This window comes from Schistocerca nitens, chromosome 5, assembly GCF_023898315.1.
Source record: "Schistocerca nitens isolate TAMUIC-IGC-003100 chromosome 5, iqSchNite1.1, whole genome shotgun sequence".
In the NCBI taxonomy this organism is placed as follows: domain Eukaryota; kingdom Metazoa; phylum Arthropoda; class Insecta; order Orthoptera; family Acrididae; genus Schistocerca; species Schistocerca nitens.
This window is the reverse complement of record NC_064618.1, coordinates 342,959,532-342,978,755: the sequence shown is the minus strand read 5'-3', so window position 1 is coordinate 342,978,755 and position 19,224 is coordinate 342,959,532. Positions and strand designations below refer to the sequence as shown.

Sequence of the window (19,224 nt, the reverse complement as noted above, 5' to 3'; positions counted from 1 at the left end):
TGAGGATATGAGAAATAGAAAATCATTTTTTTGCTTCTACTGCAACTGCAATAACGAAATTAAATAGTCTCCAGAATGAAACTTTCACTAAACACTGCAATAGGCACAATGGAACTTTCTCTATCACTGGAATAAGCACTACTCTGAAACTTTCTGGGAGGCTAAACCTGTATGCTGGACTAAGTCTCGAACACAGAACTTAGCCTTTCAATGGCAATATTCTTACTGACTGAGCTATCCAGGCACAACTCATGTCGCGTCATCACAGTTTCCCTACCGCCAATAACCCTCTTCCACTTTCCGTACTTCACTAAGCTCTCCTGCATACCTTGAGGGACTAGCACTTTTGGAAGAAAAGACAGTTACAGCCTTCAGAATTGTTCCCAGAATGAATCTTTCACGCTGTGCACATGTCTTTTGAAACATTCTGGCAGATTAAAACTGTGCCTCATCTGCAAAATGCAATGTTCTGGGTTTCAGTCTCAGTGCAGACAAGGTTGTAATCTGCCAGAAAGTTTCAGACTGAATAGTGGTTCTGTACAATAATTTAAAAAATGCTTTAGAAACAAACTCTGTAGTTAGCTCAAGTTAATAAATATTTCTTTTATGCTAAACTTTTTCTGTCAAACAATAACACTGGGGAACAACTCTTAACACAATATTTGTTGTATTCGACTTTTGAGTAATTTTAGATTTAAATAATTGTGCCGATTTCAAAACTATAGTTAGTTTTCTTTTGCCACATCAAGTTTTTTTTCTCTACATCTTACTGTGAATGTGACCCATCTTTGTGGGATCGAGCTTGGAGCACAGCAAGCACTATCGCTCTCCTACTGACTGACATAAACCTTCTCCAACTGGCGAGGGGAGGGGGTGAATGATGATGTAGCAGACCAGTGACAGGTTCATACTGTCTAGATCAGTTCAGTTATGCTTGAAGTTCTGTAGTGAGATAGATGATTTGCATTGCTCTGATATAATGAAGCACATTCTGACTTGGAGCTCGAGTTCTTGTTCGTACACAAGGCTAACAATAGTTACTTCTTGCTTATATATGTACTGAAACCATTCCTTGTATTGCATCCGGTAGTTTGCATTGTAAGTGATTGAATGTTCTGATTAATTTTTTTTTTGTTACATTCATTGTAGTTTTACCATTCTGAATCAAAGGACAAAAATCAGCACATTCGTCAGTCAAGCCTATATTAAAAGGCCCTTCACAAAGTGTACTTGAAAAAGTAAATAAGGTACCCTACTTCTGATCATGAAAAATTGTGTTTCCGCAATATCTTCAAAGTGATGATGGATTTTTATATTGCCATAATGCACATGGTTTAATGGAAGAGTTGCAAATTTCATCCAGTATAACAACTGAATGGCAGTTGTTCATCAATAGTTCAAAGCAGAGCTTGAAGTGTACCCTCCTCCACAATAAAAATTTATTTGTTGCAGTCCCAATAGGTCATTCAGTTTTTTTGCGGGAAGAATTTGAAGACATAAAGAAAGTCACTGATTTGTTTCACCGATGGATCATCTGTGCTGACCTTAAAATGCCTTCTTTGCCAGCAACACAGACATACTAAGTATCATTTTTATTTGTATATGAGGGGCAGCAGAGCTCTTGAGATGCATTGGGTGCAGTCAAATTGGCCAACAAGATCTCGCTGAAACCTGGTGATCCAAACATTCTACATCAGACACTCGTTGCCGGAAAGAAAATGATATTTCCACCTCTGCATATAAAACTGGGTCTCATGATGCTATTTGTTAAGTCTTTGTCAACTGAAGGAGACTGATTCAAGTATCTCATTTTGGCATTTCCTTGTCTGTCACGTGAAAAGGGAAAGGTCGGTGTGTTTCATGGTCCACAGATTCCCTTTCAGACTCTCTGGCTACAATTGTGTACACTAACTTTTACTGTGTCTTAGCTGCAATAGAAGTAATTTTCCCCAGTGGACCACTGAAAATATCAGTGAGTTAATGTAGCAGTGCGCAGCGGCTAGTGACCAGCAGAATACATGGATGTGTTGGTTCGCTATATTCCAATATATAATTGAATATTATTTTTGTTATTTTGCATGATAATTATTGAATTATCATTTTACTATTTATTACAATACAGAATATTTCACTATTAGTTATTTTAGTCCATATAATGAAATCAACCTATGGAAAATCCAGGATGGAATGTGATAATATTACAAAAAGGGAAGTTGCTACTCACCATATAGTGGAGATGCTGAGCCACAGACAGCCATAACAAAAAGACTACAAATAAAGCTTTCGGCCAGTATGGCCTTCGTAAAAAAAAAAAAAAAACCACACACACACACACACACACACACACACACACACACACACACACACACACACTTAACTGCACTCTCAGGAAAATGAAGCTACACTGCGAGCAGCAGTACCAGTGCATGATGGGAGTGGTAACTGGGTGGAGGTAAGAAAGAGGCTGAGGTGGAGAGGGGTAGGGACAGTACGGTAGGATTGGTGCACAGTGAAGTGCTGCTTTGGGGGCCATGCAGGGACGAGGTGGAGAGAGGGTAGGGCAGCTACGTGCAGTTAGACTGAGGGCAGGGGAGAGGTGCGGAGTAGGGGGTAGTGGGAAAGAAGAGAAGTAAAATGCCTGTGTGTGATAGTGGAATGAGGGATGCGTAGTGCTGGAATGGGAATAGGGAAGGAGCTGGACGGGTGAGGAGAATGACTAACGAAAGTTGAGGCCAGCAGGGTTACGGGAATGTAGGATATGTTGCAGGGAAAGTTGCCACCTGTGCAATTCAGAAAAGCTGGTGTTGGTAGGAAGGATCCATATGGCACAGGCTGTGAAGCAGTCACTGAAATGAAGGATGCCCTGTTCGGCAACGTGTTCATAACAGGGTGGTCCACTTGTTTCTTGGCGACAGTTTATGGGTGGCCATTCATGTGGACAGATAGATTGTTGGTTGTCATGCCCACATGGAATGCAGCACAGTGGTTGCAGTTAAGCTTGTAGATCACATGACTGGTTTCACAGGTGGCCCTTCCTTTGATGGGATAGGCGATGCTTGTGGCTGGACCTGAGTAGTTGGTGGTGGGGGAATGTATGTATGTATGTATGTATATTTCGAGAGGGACCACTTGTTACTGCAGATGCATCTAGGTCTATTATATGGGTATGAGCCATGAGGTAAGGGGTTGGGAGCCGAGTTTGTGTAGGGATGGATGAATATATTGTGTAGGTTCAGTGGACGGTGAAATGCCACTGTGGGAGGGGTGGGAAGGATAGTGAGCAGGACATTTCTCATTTCAGGGCATGATAAGAAGTGATCGAAACCCTGGTGGAGGATGTAATTCAGTTGCTTCAATAGTCCTGGGTGGTACTGAGATACGAGGGGAATGCTCCTCCATAGCCGGACAGTGGGACTTTGGGATGTGGTGGGAGATAAGCATGGGAGATTTGTTTTTGTACAAGGTTGGAGATTAATTACGGTCTGCGAAGGCTTCAGTGAGACCTTTGGTATATTTCGAGAGGGACCACTTGTCACTGCAGATGCGACGACCAAAGTTGGCTAGGCTGTAAGGAAGGGACTTCTTGGTATGGAACTGGTGGCAGCTGTGAAATGGAGGTATTGTGGTGGGTAGTGGATTTGATATGGATGGAGATACTGATGTAGCCATCTTTGAGGTGGAGTTCAATGCCTAGGAAGGAGGCTTGTTGGGTTGAGTACAACCAGGTGAAACAAGTGGGGGAGAAGTTGTTGAGGTTCTGGAGGAATGTGGATAAGGTGTCCTCACCATCGATCCAGATTGCAACGATGTCATCAATGAATCTGAACCAGGTGAGGGGCTTAGGGTTCTGGGTGTTTAAGAAGGATTCCTCTGCATTCCTCATGAATAGGTTGGCGTAGAATGGTGCCATGTGGATGCCCAAGGCTGTACCCTGGATTTGTTTGTAAGTAAAGCCTTCAAAGGATAAATAATTGTAGGTGAGGATATAGTTGGTCATGGTGACTAGAAAGGAGGTTGTTGATTTGGAACCCATGGGGCATTGGGAAAGGTAGTGTTCAATAGCGGTATGGACATGTGAATGAGGGATGGTAGCGTACAGGGAGGTGGCATCAATAGTGGTGAGCAGGGCACCGTTTGGTAAAGGGACAGGAACTGTGGAGAGTCTATGGAGGAAATGGTTGGTGTCTTTTATATAGGAGGGTAGGTTCCAGGTAATAGGTTGAAGGTGTTGGTCTACGAGAGTAGAGATTCTCTCTGTGGGGGCACAGTAACCAGCCACAATAGGGCATCGTGGGTGGAGGGGTTTATGGACTCAAGAAGCTTGTAGAAAGCAGGAGTGGTAGGAGTGAGCAGAGAGATGGACTCTGGGGAGAGGTTCTGGAATGGGCCTAAGCAATTGAGAGTGCCTGCAGAATTTCTGGAATGCTGTCACTATGGCAAGGTTTGTAAGTGGATGTGTGGATGTACCTGACAGCTGGTAGAGTCCTTCTGCCAGGTTATCCTTGTGGTTCAAAACAACAGTGGTGGAGCCTTTGTCTGCAAGCAGGATTATAAGGTCAGGATAAGTTTTTAGATTGTGGACTACGGTTCTCTCAATTTGCACGTTGAGGGATTTGGGGAACGATGGTGAGGCAAGGTTTGAAGTTAAGAAATTCTGGAAAGTTAACAGGGGGTGATATGAGGGCAGTGGGGATGGATCATGGTTGGATAGAGGATTGGAATGAGTTAGGCAGTGTTCAACATTGGTCTTTGGTTGAGTCTGATTGGTAGGGAAAAAGTCTTTCCACTGTAGGGACCGGGAGAAGGTCTTTAACAAGTCCGGCATGATTGAATTTGGTAGGGGGCAAAAGGTGAGGCCTTTGGAAAGGACTCATATTTCTGCTGGGCTAAGGCTTCTGGAGGAAAGGTTCATGACTGTGTTTAGGGTATGCTTAAGTTATGGATTATGTGTGATGATGGGAGTGAGTTTTGGTGGGTGGGGTATAGTAGGCCTGGGACATAGGGTTAGTCAGCTATGAGGGAATGTGAGAATGTGAGAAAGGTTCGGAGGTTGCTGTAGAGGTGGTGGAGGCACGGTATCAATGTAGATTGACTGTACATATGATGGCTGACTATTATAGGAGCATCAACCAAGAATGCTCACAGTTTAAACACCCCAGAAGGAACTACACGTGAAAATTTTTACCTTATTTAACATTTGGTAAAGAAACTTTACTATTTGTATGAACGCAATATAACTTTCAGAAGCTATATATAGCCTTTTTATGAATAAAGCTATTCTTTGTAAACATTTGCTAAGTTTTCCATTTATTTTCCTTTGCATGCACATTTGGTAAGAACTTTGAGACAAAGAGAGGATATCCTGTAGCTTAAAAAGTTAACGTGATAGAAAAAAGCTGCAATTGTCTTTCGATTCAGAGATCTAATGTTGGTCAAAAACAAGTCATAGATCAATGACAACCAAATCACTGTAATAGAAAGTAGTAGGTAGAGTCCTCTGTCATGATTTTTTAATTTTTTTTTCACATGTCATGTTGCCCTCAGAGCAAGTGAAGCCAAACAGAAAGCTTTGGTCAATACTAACAATTTACTTTATTGTTTAGCTTAATTTTCAATGTTGTATAGGAACTGATCAGTATTGACTGTGCAGCACAGTAATCACATGTAAGATCTTCCAGTGTTCCACATCACTTGTGTTTCACACACAACTTTCATTTCACTTCATATGTCCAGATTCAGTCCATGGCACATCTTCAGAAAGTAGTAGAAAATCAAGAGGAAAGGAATTTTAAATACTCTATTTCTTCTATACAATTAAGACATATTAAGAGGTTTGTAACTACAAAACACTACTAACCAAAAATTCATATTTAAACTTACGCCCAAAAGGAATTTAACATTATTCTAGTTTGTCACGTTTCTAATTAAATGAGAAAGTCAGTCATTCACTATGTGATGCTGATTCATCAAAGTGCCTCAAACACCATACAGTGTGATGGAATATTTTCTTTCTACACGTTACAAGTTCAGTATTGGCAGCTGTTATTTCCTCTGGCAAAGTTTGTGGGCTGCCAGGAGCAGAATTAAATTAGTTCCACCACACACAGATTGTTGCACTGGAGAGGAATGTTACTAGGGGAGAATTCCTCCCCCCCCCCCCCCCCCCCCCGCCTTCCTGTATTGCTGACAGCAAGTACGAACTGTACTTTCTACTTGGACCAAAGTCATATACAGTGGTTTTCTTGCAACTAGTTGCATGTGCCTGCCTGTTGCCACACGACAAGAGGAGACTTCTTCCTCTAATTTCCACTTAATTTCTCCCTTTGTACATATTTCTGTGTTATTTCACCCTATGTTACCCTATCCCTTCCAGATGCGAACTTCACTTTCTGCTACATTTTAGCTTATACTCTAGGATAAACATTTTATTTACAGTATTCAAAAATTTTATTTAATTCAGATGTGTTTCTGTTTTGGAAGCAAAGAGGAGAAACCTTGAGGTATGATGTGAGGCATACCTTAGTATCACAATATATGAGGGGAGTCAAATGAATACCTTAAAAATGTACTAAACATTTGATTTACCATGCCATTTTTCTAAAGTGGGCATTACAGTTGCCAGTGCTTTAAAGAATGTAGTGCACTGTAGATATTCAAAATTTTGCCTCAATAACTGCATCACTTGCAACATTTACCAAAGATGAATAGAGTTCTGTCATGTGTTTTATGAGCACTGGAGGTACGAAACCAATTGAAATCCATTGGTGAATGAATGTTCAGTATGATGAGCCCTGTTTAAACCTGCAGAAAGTTTAGGAACAGTGTGATTTCTGTGGCAGATGCTCCCAGCCTGGTCATGCACACTGTGCCGTGGCACTGGAGTCTATTGAAGAAGCTGAAGCCATTGAGGTGGACAATCACTGTGTGATAGCAGATGAAATAGCTGCAGATCTAAACATTAGTTGTGACTTAGCACATTGCATTATTCAAGGATTGCTTGGATTTTGCAAAGTGGGTGCTGTGGCATCTCACTCCAGAACTGAAAGAGTGACTTGTTGATGCCTGTGAAGAATTTTTGCAGCGTTTTGAAGATGATGAGATCTTTATGAGCACTGTTACAGGAGATAAAACCATGGTCGACTAACACAACAACCCCCCAACCAAAGGAAGAAACAGCGAATAGCAACATTCCTCGCCACCAAAACCCACCAGTTTCAGGGTACAGCCATCTGCACAGAAGGTTATGCTGACTCCCTTCTGGGATGAACTAGGTATTATCTTGGGACACCACATGCCAAGCAGAAACACCACCACCAGTGCATCATACTCTGATTTTTTTTTTTTTTTTTAAATCATCTTCAGCCTGCAATCAGATCAAATCAATGTCGATATCTAACTGCAGGTATCATTTTGCAACAATACAATGTTCAACCTCGTACTACCCATGCAACAGTTACAGCCATCTCTTATCATCTCCCTGATAATCTCCCACATTGGCCATGCTCACCAGACCTCAGCCTAAAATGGTTAGTTGCGTGGGGTAGCCATGCAGTCTGAGGCACCTTGTCAAGGTTCACGCGTCTCCCTCTGTCGGAGGTTCAAGTCCTTCCTCGGGTGTGTGTGTGTGTTGTCCTTAGCATAAGTTAGATTTAGTAGTGTGTAAGCCTAGGAACTGATGACCTCAGCAGTTTGGTCCCATAGGAACTCACCACAAATTTCCAAATTTTTCCCAAATGATTACCACATGATTGGATCATTCAGAGAGGCAAAGTATGGAAAGAATTTTCGTTTTGATGCAGAGGTGCACAGGGAAAGTACGAGTGGCCGTGCACACAAATAGAAGCATTTTGTTCCAGATGAATCCTGCACTTCCTGTGCACTGGATGAACCATGCTGAATGTAAGGAAGCCTATGATGAAAAAATGACACACTTGTGTTCCACTCTTCATCAAAACATCTTACTAAAAAAAAGCATTTAAAATTTTCATTTGACACACCTTCATAGGCAGTACACTGTATGAAATAGGTAATGCTAGGATACTTATCCTAATGTTGCACACAGTTGTAATCTGTTGCATACAATTACATCCTTTACTTATTTTATACTATAGTTACTATCTGTAGCTCCCCACTATGAATGAAATAATAACTATTCACTTGTCAGTAAAACCCTTTCAATTTATGAAATTCAAGTTTATTTTTACCAATGATAAAAATGTTCGACATTTCTCTGCTAATGTTGAAGTATGAAATATTAGCATTATTCTACTAATTTTGTTGTCATGGCATCTGGTTCTGCATGTGGTATACTAAAAGAGGAAGGGGGGTTTAACTCTTCACATCTGTCCTGTTGTCCACACAGACAATAAACATACAAAATTCACATTTTCAAAGTTTATATGAATATAGTATGACATTTTTTTCAAAAAGTTCAGTAAAATATAGCTGATTAAAATAGATCTGAGTAGTTAAAACAACAAAGTATCAACTAATATGGAAATCTGGTATCTCACTATATCACCAATTGCTCTTCCAACCCAGATATTGTCAGATATAGATGATATAAAAATGAATACCTCCATTCCTTAAGGTCATATGAGATACATTTTCTGGATAACTCCTTAAAGGGACTTGTATGTGAATAACTGTCAAAAAATCATTTTTTTAATTTTTGTCTTAAAAAATTCTCTGTAGATTTCTGAACGAAAAAAAGCTTACTTCTAGGAAAATGAACCACAAAAAATACCAAAATTAGAGGAATTTAAAAGTGGCTGCACGCACCACTATGTCCCCGTGGCACACAGTCAGCTCTGTTAAAAATAGTTTTGCTCTAATTTGTTTTGTTTTTATGATTTATTTGTCCCTCAAGTTGGCTAACCCGCAAAAGCTTTATAGTTGTTTATCATTTATACAGAGTTTCGTCATTGTTCACTGTTGTTTCAGCATGAATATTTTGTTTACAGTGAAGTAATTGTGTGTGTGAGTTTCTTATTGTGTGCGTTAGTTTCTCATTCCACTTGAAAACAATGAGAAGAATTAAGTAGTTCGGTGTTAAACAACGTAAATTTTATGGAAATTGATTCACCAAACAGATTAACTCTGTTAATACTGAAATCCAACGTGATGCAACACTTGAATCAGCTTCAACTACGCCAAGTGCTTCGAAGCTAAAAGTGAAATATTTGGACAACGGACTTTACAGCATTAATGCTGATAATATAGAGATGCCACATATTGAGTCAGGTTGTGTTATTGTTGAACTCTCTGCTCTATCTGAACTAATAAATAAAGCTTTGGAGAGTAAGGAATGTGGCAACAGTGTTGTTAGGGTAGTTGAGGAGTTACGTGCTAGAAGAAGTTGTGCATCAAAATTAAGAATTGTTTGTAATTTTTGTAATTTAAGCGAATGTGTTTATAATTGTGGCTTAACTAAACAGAGAATAAATAATACAAATTTTCTGTGCTCTTATGGACTTAATCACCCTACAATGGTTGACAGGTACAATAAAATTATTCTACAGACTTTAGAAGAAGTAGCAAATGATAGTACAAAAATGCTGTTCAGGAAAGTGTAGACATGAATGACAGCAGTATGTCTACAGCCCTGGATGCACTCTGCCCACCTGGCAGTGATTCATGGTGTGGCTACCTAAGGGCTGTTACTTAACATGAGATCTACAGCCATAAACATTCTTTGCCATTTTCTGTAATGAAAGTTATAAAACCTACATATAGGGATCTTAGTGACACAAGGTTATTAGAGAAATGTTTACATGATAGGACTCAAAATCCAAATGAAAGTTACAGCAATTGTATATGGGAATAGAATCAAAAAACTGTTCTAGTAGGTCTAAATACTTTGAAAATAGGTCTCCTAGATGCTGTTGTATGTTTCAATGATGGTGCAGTGTCAAGGCTTAATATTATGGAACTGATGGGAGTGCCTGGTGGACAAAATATGCATTCAGTTCTAATAGCCACTGACTGAAGGAGACTCTTCGAAACAGAAAAATCAGTGTTGGAAGATACCAAAGAAGCAAGAATAAGAAGAAGTGTGAAAAAGAGAAGAGAGGAAGAACAGTGCAGGAAACAAGATGAATATGGACCTGGGATGCGTTAGTGCCATGCAAGTTTAACAGAAAAGCAAGTTTTAACTTAAACTTTAATTTCCCGAAAGTTACATTATTTCATGTTCTGATACACTTTGGCTAATAACTATTAAAGACAGATACACAATTTATGACAGCACCATCTTTTCAATAGTCTGCTTTAAAGATAATAGTGTGAAGAACTTACATGAAAAAAAAAACCTTCCACTTTGTTTGTATTTTGAGTAATGTGTACCTACGATGTACAAAAATAATCAGCACAGTTTATTTCACTTGCAACAGAAAAATACAATTTAAAAAAGAGTGAGAGAGCTAAAGCTGTGGTTCACACACAAAAATGTTCCCAACAGATGACTTAATAGATGGTAAGCATTATATGGGCTTACAAAGCTTATTCTTTGAGTTACACTGTTCAGAAAACTGGCAATTTTTCCAAGGTTTCCCCAACTATTCATGGACTAGTCCCCTTAAGCCAAGCTAAACTCTAAAAGCACGTAATACAAATTATTTGCAGCATCAACTCGAGAACATTCTGCAGAGCCCTCTTCAAGGAACTGGTGATACTAACTACTGGGTTGCAATATGTGCACTCCTTGATGAAATCTGTCATATATATCCATTTTTCAAACCAACTGCTCAGTTCATGAAATCAGTGGGTACTAGAAAACTGAATAAGTGTCATCATAGAGATTTAGAGTCACTTTATTTAGTCCATAAAGCTGTCCATCATTCAATAACATACATTTTCAGTAACCTGCCAGTATTGACAAAGTTGAACTATTATTAAAGTACAGTTTAAGTGGTGTTTAAGGGATTTATCAGTGGCTAACTCCTTATACTCCATTGACAAATTTCTTATAACAGATTTCTGTATATTTTATTAATAACATAAAACAACATGATTGTCATGTAAACTCTGACATCCACATATTTTCACTGCAGTAATGTAATCAGTGTAAATAAGTGTTGGAACCTGACTTTCTGTTTGACAAAGCATGACTAAAACACCTTAAGAAGTATAATACACACCTCGGTGCATTGAACATTTACAAGTTTTGTGACAACTTTAGTATCTCTCAAATGCAAAAATTTTAAAATATTTACTTATTACACATTCTTGGGGACCACTTCACTTAGGTTCTCTCTCTCTCTCTCTCTCTCTCTCTCTCTCTCTCTCTCTCTCTCTCTCTCTCTCGTAGATATATATTATGTATTCTTGTTATGCGACATGTACCATTTCCTTGAGGATCTCCTCTCCATGGAGCAAAATGTCTCTCATCTGATTAAATCTAAAAACACATGTTGATACCATTTTATAGTATGTGCAAATTGTATACTACCCAGGATTAGGAAAAACCAAGCACAACACAGATAGTATATTTTATCACTTCTCTTGCTTCTCACCTTCATGTCAAATGGTTCAAATGGCTCTGAGCACTATGGGACTTAACATCTGTGGTCATCAGTCCCCTAGAACTTAGAACTACTTAAACCTAACTAACCTAAGGACATCACACACATCCATGCCCGAGGCAGGATTCGAACCTGCGACCGTAGCAGTCGCGCGGTTCCGGATTGAGCGCCAAGAACCGCGAGACCACCGCGGCCGGCCGGCTCACCTTCATGTCATTGACATATTCCCCTAGAATATGATTCTGAGCTATCAGGTTAAATCTCAAGGCTGACAGAATGCTAATGTCCTGCTGAAGAAAAATTTAAGTTTACTCCACTGTGTAGGCGCAGAAAGAAAAGCACTGAAAGACATTCTCACTGGCTCTAGATGTAACATCTGCATCTTGTATGGCAAAATACAATCTTTTAAGCTTTGATAAAAAGAGGGGACAGGTATCTCTGCATTACAGTAGGGTATAATATAAGATCCCCAATAGAAATAACGGCATTCAATCAACACACGTGGATAGTAAATGTTTGGAAAGCAAGAGAAAGCTTTTGTTGACAATATACGAAGGACAGCAGATCAATGTAATTAAAAATATAGGTGCACTGTGTAATACCATCTATAATCAAATCCAAGAAATAGATGAATATAATTAAAGTACGGAAAAGAGAAAGTAAGTGAACATGATTTTGCTAGTAAATTGGTGTTTCGATAGCCTTGTGATGATGTGTACTTGTATTGATACACCAGGAAGGAGGAAAGGAGGCGAGTGTGTGTGTGTGTGTGTGTGTGTGTGTGTGTGTGTGAGAGAGAGAGAGAGAGAGAGAGAGAGAGAGAGAGAGAGAGATTTTAATTTTATGAATAGATGCACCCTTTAAGGGCGTCATCAGGAATCACTGAGGTTCAAAACTAGTCATACAGATAGGACTGTTCAGTAGATTATTATAAACACTAAACTTAAGATTGCTAAAACACCTCCGCTGATAAGATTGTTTCGAATTTAATAAATATGAAGTTTTATGGCTGACGAGAAGAAATGGAAGTAGTAAACCGACCCGGTTAGTAAAAAACAATCGTATGGCTTTATGCATTGCCTGACATCGGCTTTGAGTTGCGTCACGATGTAGCTTTTCCCATGTTCTTCGAAATCAGCCCATTGGCGACAAAGCCGCCGCCTTTTAAGAGATTCTCTGAAATATACGCACCACCTGCAAGTGCGTCATCTGTTGGTGAATTGTTAACGAAAAAAAAAACGGAACAGCACTATAAAAAAACTAAAAAAGGCTACGGCAGACGAGAAATATGCTCTCTTCAAGTGCAACCACTTAACTTCAAATGTGCATTCCTGGAGTGATCTGCTGCTGTCCCCAGCGCGTCGTGAATCACCAACATCCTTGGGAAGACTTGTGCTTAGGAAATAAAAACATATCTTGGCAGCGATCTAAAATTTCAGTCAGGAACCTGGAAAGTTTATTTTGGCTCCGTTCGCGACGCCGGCTTCTGGCGCTGTCAAGCCGCGCAGGGCAAAGCGCGCGGACGCTTCCGCGGATAATTGAGAGACGGGTGCCTCTACACTGCCTCTCACTCACGTAGGCACTGTCGTGGGATAAATCTTTAAGCTAATACCTTCGCCGGGCAGTAGTAACGATAATGAAAAACGAACATTCATTACAATACGGTTGCGAAGGTCGGGCCTCTTGAGGATATGTCAAATACAAACTGATTCTTGGAATTCCGTCCAGAGAAACGAAGTTCCCTGCAAGGAAACGGTAATGGCGATAAGGACGCGGCGCGGCCCGAGCCCCGCCGCCTACTGCCGTGATGGGTTGGGGCTCCTAATGCCTCGCTACTGCTGGCTACGCCGCCAGCTAAAAATACTGCCCCTTACTACCGGCCACGACTTCCTTCTAGCCCTCTCCCTGTTGATACTTCTGAAAAGTTCCACACACGACTCGTGCCTAATAGTGACGTATTTCACGTCCGGTTTTTTGAACCTACTAGATCCCGTAACAGTTTCGTGTTGTCTCATACCCTTGGCCTGATTCTTATCCTACAAAAAACCAAGCTGAGGAAAATTCAAATACTCGTATTCAGCGAAACACCTTACTGCCGCTGACTCTACATATCATAACTTAATACGAGAACTGTGCAGCAGTTAACGGAAAACAAAAGCAAATATTGTTCCCCTTCGGTCTAGTTCTTTTCCCGCAAAGGACGGATAGGATGAACAATTAGAGTAAAAAGGATTCGGACAGTTGGCTATTTCTTAACTTTGGCAGCGCATCGTAACAAAAACATGGACTAGAAATTTCGGACAGTTGTTATCTATAAGACGATGAATAAAGAAGAGAAAAGATTTAAATACAAACGGTTCAAATACGACAATATAAATTAAAAGAAAAATCCTTATTCTGCTAAGCAAGGAAGTTTAGTAACATATCAGTACCACTCGGCCATATCGTTTAAGATTTATTATGCTATCGTGAACAAAATACCCACATTCAGTGAGGTTTCGGTATACACTTCTTGATTTCAAAGTCCATTTAGAGAAGAATTAGGTTGCCAGATGCCCCGGTTTTCTAGGCGGCTTCAGATTAAATAAATCGGTGTCCTGAAAAATACTTTCGGAACGGCACTTTGTCCAGAATACCGGATTTCAAAGAAATATTCTTATACTACCTATTTTTCTCCAAATTCTTGCGTACATCTCCAGGTGTTAAGCTAGATACCGAAAGTTTTTATTCTCGCAGATGACTTGAGTCCCTCAAGGAGTATTACTGCAGCTTTGCTGCTGAGTTACCATCATTGGCGCTTATCTCACTTTAGTTTAAGCTTTGCTCCAACGTGTTTCTGTGTTTTTCTGTCTGCTTGTGAATCGTATTGCGGTTAATTTGTTATTGGTTTCAAGTTAAATCAAAATGCCAAACGCTATGTTTACATGTGCTTCAAAAAATGGTTCAAATGGATCTGAGCACTATGGGACTTAACTTCTGAGGTCATCAGTCCCCTAGAACTTAGAACTACTTAAACCTAACTAACCTAAGGCCATCACACACATCCATGCCCGAGGCAGGATTCGAACCTGCGTCCTTAGCGGTCGCGCGGTTCCCGCTATAATCGCTCGGCCACATCGGTCGGCACATGTGCTTCCAAACCCGGATTTCATACACCGGTTTACCAATATCGCTTCTGGTTGGTCACGTAAACATTACAAAATCCTTTCTGGAAATCCGTTTCTATACTCCATTCGTCATAAGAATAAACCTCATGTAAACACTATGTATTCTTCCGCGTCCGCTGGAACTTCATTGAATTTAGTTTCATGTGGAGCGGTAGCGAAAACTGTCTCGAGTACAGTCTAGTACATTAATGGTGATGCGTTTTATACCGTGCTTTACGCGTACATCGACTCTGCGATAATCCGGGGTAACAACAATTACTGGCGCATTTAACTTGGTACTGGCCTGCCACCTAGGCCAACTAAAATGCAGTGATATTAACAGTTGCAGGAAAGACGTAGAAAGGGAGGAGCAGAGAAAAATGCAGCTTTGAATGTCGTTTAATTTTTAAACACAATGAAATAATGGTAAAATTCAAGTAGATACGCTTCTTAAGTGATCTGATGGAAGACATAACATGCTCATTATCTTCGCTAACACAGTACTGTAATTAAAAACAAGAGGAAGAAAATTCCTGACTTTAACGAGGATAGTCTTTCGGCATGAGCTACTATATGTGCGCCGTAAAACCGCACTGCTGGGATTTGACCAAGTAGTTAAATATTGAAGCCACTGAAGGTACTACAGTCAGACGTCTGGTAATCTCTGAACGCCTTCCATATCGGACTCCGAGGAATACATTTCAGTAATGCTACGATGATAACGACGCGATCGGCAACAAAACCCCAAGCTACAAAAAATCCACATTTATCCCTCCTCTTTTATGGAGTGCTGTTCTGCATTTCGCCATCGTACGGCACTAACGTTTCACAAAGCTTCGTACATTTGGCAGCTTAAATGTCTTGTTACTTCTCGCGACGAATCCCTTAACTTGCCTTCAGATCAATTCTAACGAGTCAAGATTATAGTGATAAGGCGACAACTTTTTAAAAAATGCATCATTTGTGCGGTGTGCTCGATACCATGAAAATGAATGTTTTCCATGTTTCTACGGCGCTTATCACTCTGGTTCGTGTGCGACCACATCTGTCCTACAAAAAAATGGGCATATTCAAACAAACAGTATTTGATTTTTCATTTTTCTCCAAAAAATTTAACTGTGTAATGTTTTCTTACATTCAACAATCTTTAACAATCTTTCATAAAATATCGATGATTAAGACTGTGTATTTGCAATGAAAACCAGAATTTTGCATGTGATATGTAATTAGAAACTAGAAGTCGTGCATTATTCTTGAAAAGTTTTCGTTAAGTACGAATTAATTAGTATGTGTTTGGTGAATTGCATATTTAAATGATTGAGGTATTCAGCCGGAAAAAAACTGTCGAATATAATGGGTATCGAACCGGCACTTGCCAGCACATCCCACCATCAACCAATGACGCTACGATTACGCCACGCATGTAAGAATATTCTTTTTCTACACACAGCGTTCCTCGAAACGCGTCAAAGCTGGTTTTTCTCGGTAATCTTGTGAAAAACATTAAGAACACCTTGTTTCTAGCCACTAACGGTGTTCCACGCGCGTGTTCCACTACGAAGCAGACAAAAGTCATCCGTTTTCACGTTACCTGTGAACAGCGAGACAGAGAGGGCACAAGTAGCGCTTACAGAGACTGTGACTGTAGACGATTTTTGAAATAAAAATTACCTAGCTAAGGTAGGATTCAGAAAAACGTTGATTGCTGTTAATACATCAGAACGTATTAAAGTTTCATTTACAGTGCCACAGTAATAAGATATCTAATACATAAGTTGGACCTACTTCCAAGAGCGTAACACCACCAGTGTATGAGAGCTACGGCTGCTCGCCAATCATCGCGTTTGTGTTTGTTTACAGCTGGTTTAATCTTATAATATCGAGTATGGCTGCCGGTCTTCCACTTCACACTCGATTTTTTTCCCATGTAAACGCACAAAAGTTTTTGAAACGTGGTTGGGCCATTGATTACGTCTTGTTTGCAAAATATTCTCCTAAGATGAACGGAGTGACTAATTGTGCAATGAAGGAGAGGCAGAAATGTTAGACGGAGATTCACGGTGTCAGCCTCTAATATTGAAGTGAACAGACATACCAGTTGTGGTGACTAAATCAGAAACTGGAGCAGCTGATTTAGAGCCGCCATATTTAACTGGGCTATCAAATCCGCTTCAGAGAACATGTTAACACGACAGCGGGTAACATGTAAACACGACACCGAAAAACAGTTTCCGAAATTCGGGTTTCGTCTTTCGGCAGTTATGTTGAGTAAACTTAGTGAAAGAGGAAATGTTCATTTCAAGACACATATTCAGAAAATGGTTCTTCATAAAACGTATAATTTGTGTTGTATTTCCATTGCACATGAGAGGAGAGCCAATACCGGGAGGTTGTAATTAAAGTGAAGCTTCTCGCAGAGGTCCAGTGTGGTCTCTCATTATCGTATAACAGTGAAACTTATATACGCTAATTCGTTAATGTGGAACTGATTTATGGTGGAAAAAAATAGTTATAATTTTGGCCAGCAGGTGCAAATCAGGCGTTTTACGGCGTCTCCGGTGTTCATATTGAACAAATAGTGCAAGCGACGGTCAATAATAAAATTAATTTTTGTTTTTCTCACTTGTTTGACCGTTTCTGCCCACATCCCATTCCTAATACATTACATATGGAAACAATTCTATACGCCTTTCCTGCATTCACAGCGCCAGATTTGCATCTGGTGGGCAAAATTGGAACTAATTTTTTCCAGCGTAAATCGGTTCCATATCAGCGCATTAGAATATCTACCAAGATTCGCTGCCATATCACACAGCCCACATAATCACAGCCCACGATGGGTCTCTGTGAGTAGCTGCACTTTAATTACAACCATCTGATATTAAGACTCATTTAGTTAGCGTAACGAATAAATCAAACGTGTGCTCTGCAAGCGTTTTTAAAAATGAACAGTTATTTTTTTTCTAATTCATTTAAACAGAGAAAATTAGCAACTGCTATGATACCGTTAAACACATGTCCTTGAAACTGGACTGTACTTCTAGGCTAAGCTCCAAACTTGTTAATGATTTCGAAATATGATGTTGAATAGAACAAAATCAACAGCAATTGTGAAATCAGTGTTAGTGCACGACACTGTCAAAGGTCCATTATTTCGGCGTAGCTGCAAACGGTAGCAATCACAAAGTCAAGAAAATATTTTCATTAATTAATTATCTTTTCTCAGCTTAATACGTGTGTACTAGTTTCTGATGTACAAATCTATTTATAGTCAGTTTAAGAGAAATGTCCTGGCTTGTCAGACAAATTGTGGCAACCCTAGGACGAGACGATGTGCCAATGGGAACGTGTTGTAATCATGGGATGTTGGAACGTTAACAGCTAGTGAAAAATGCAGTACAGCGCAAAATACACTTGAGTACAAAAAAGTTAGTTTTTAGTGGACCAAAAATGGTTAGAAAAATCTGTTCAAATTCATGTAATTGGAAGGACGGGAATTTATTGATAATCCTGGCGCAATTAAATGCACATTCTTATTAATACAGCATCCGTCTGCCTCTGTTGCTATGTCACGGGCGGAAAGAGCGAGTTGGGTTTCACATGATCGAGTTTTCGAATTCATGCTGGTTGGCATGGAGGAGGTCGCTCTGTTCGAGATACCCCATTCTGTTTGAGCTCAGAACATGTTCTAAGATCAATATAAAAGATATTGTACTTTAGTTTTGTGGATAATTTCTACCACCCGTTTCGTATAGGGATATGATCTATGCTTTCTTCGAAGAACTGGGTGCAGTTTTTTGTTTGAGGGGTCTACGATAGCCTATAGTTAGAAGAGGGGCTAACTCAGCCACGAGTTCAGTATAGAATCTGACAGGGTTCCATCGGGCCCTGGAGCTTTGTTCAATTTTAGCGATTTTAGCTGTTTCTCAACACCACTAACACTATTACTTATTTCATTCATCTTTTTCATTCACAAACGCACCAGCCACATTCCAGAGGATATTAGATGGGGTCTACATTATTTAAAGCCGAAAATGTGCAAGGTATATTTAGATGATATCATATTTTTGACGGATATGTCAGAGCATGTGAAATGCTTGGAAGACATATTCAGCAGGCTACTATCTGCACGTCTTATGCTTAGCACAGACGAGTAGTATTTTGCCCAGATGCGGGGGGGGGGGGGGGGAACTACCTTGGACATTTAATTAGCAGGAACGGTGTTCAAACTGATCCTCGCCAACAGAGCAAACTGGAACTTTGCAATGTCACAGACCAAGAAGTAACTACAGTAACTCCTGGGTTTATGAAGTTATTACCACAAATCTTTAAAGAATTTTGCACCGACTGCAGAACCTTTCTAATTGATTGTTAAGAAAGGGTTTGAAAGTCCAGTGGTCAATGGAATGTCAAACAGCATTTGAAACAATGAAGACAGCATTAGTTTCTGATCCAGTACGGATCTTTACTGATTTCAAGATGGAAATTGTCCTCTCAAGTCATGCCAGTAATGAGGATGTTGGCTGTATTCTGAGTCCAAATATGGATGGGCTGGA

At 39.9% G+C, this 19,224-nt stretch overlaps 1 protein-coding gene across 1 annotated transcript in view; it reads right to left on the bottom strand.

Moving 5' to 3' along the window:
* LOC126259929 (centrosome-associated protein 350-like) overlaps positions 1-19,224 on the bottom strand; it is a 169,359-nt gene that overhangs the window by 41,690 nt on the left and 108,445 nt on the right. The gene's annotated exons all lie outside the window — the stretch shown is intronic.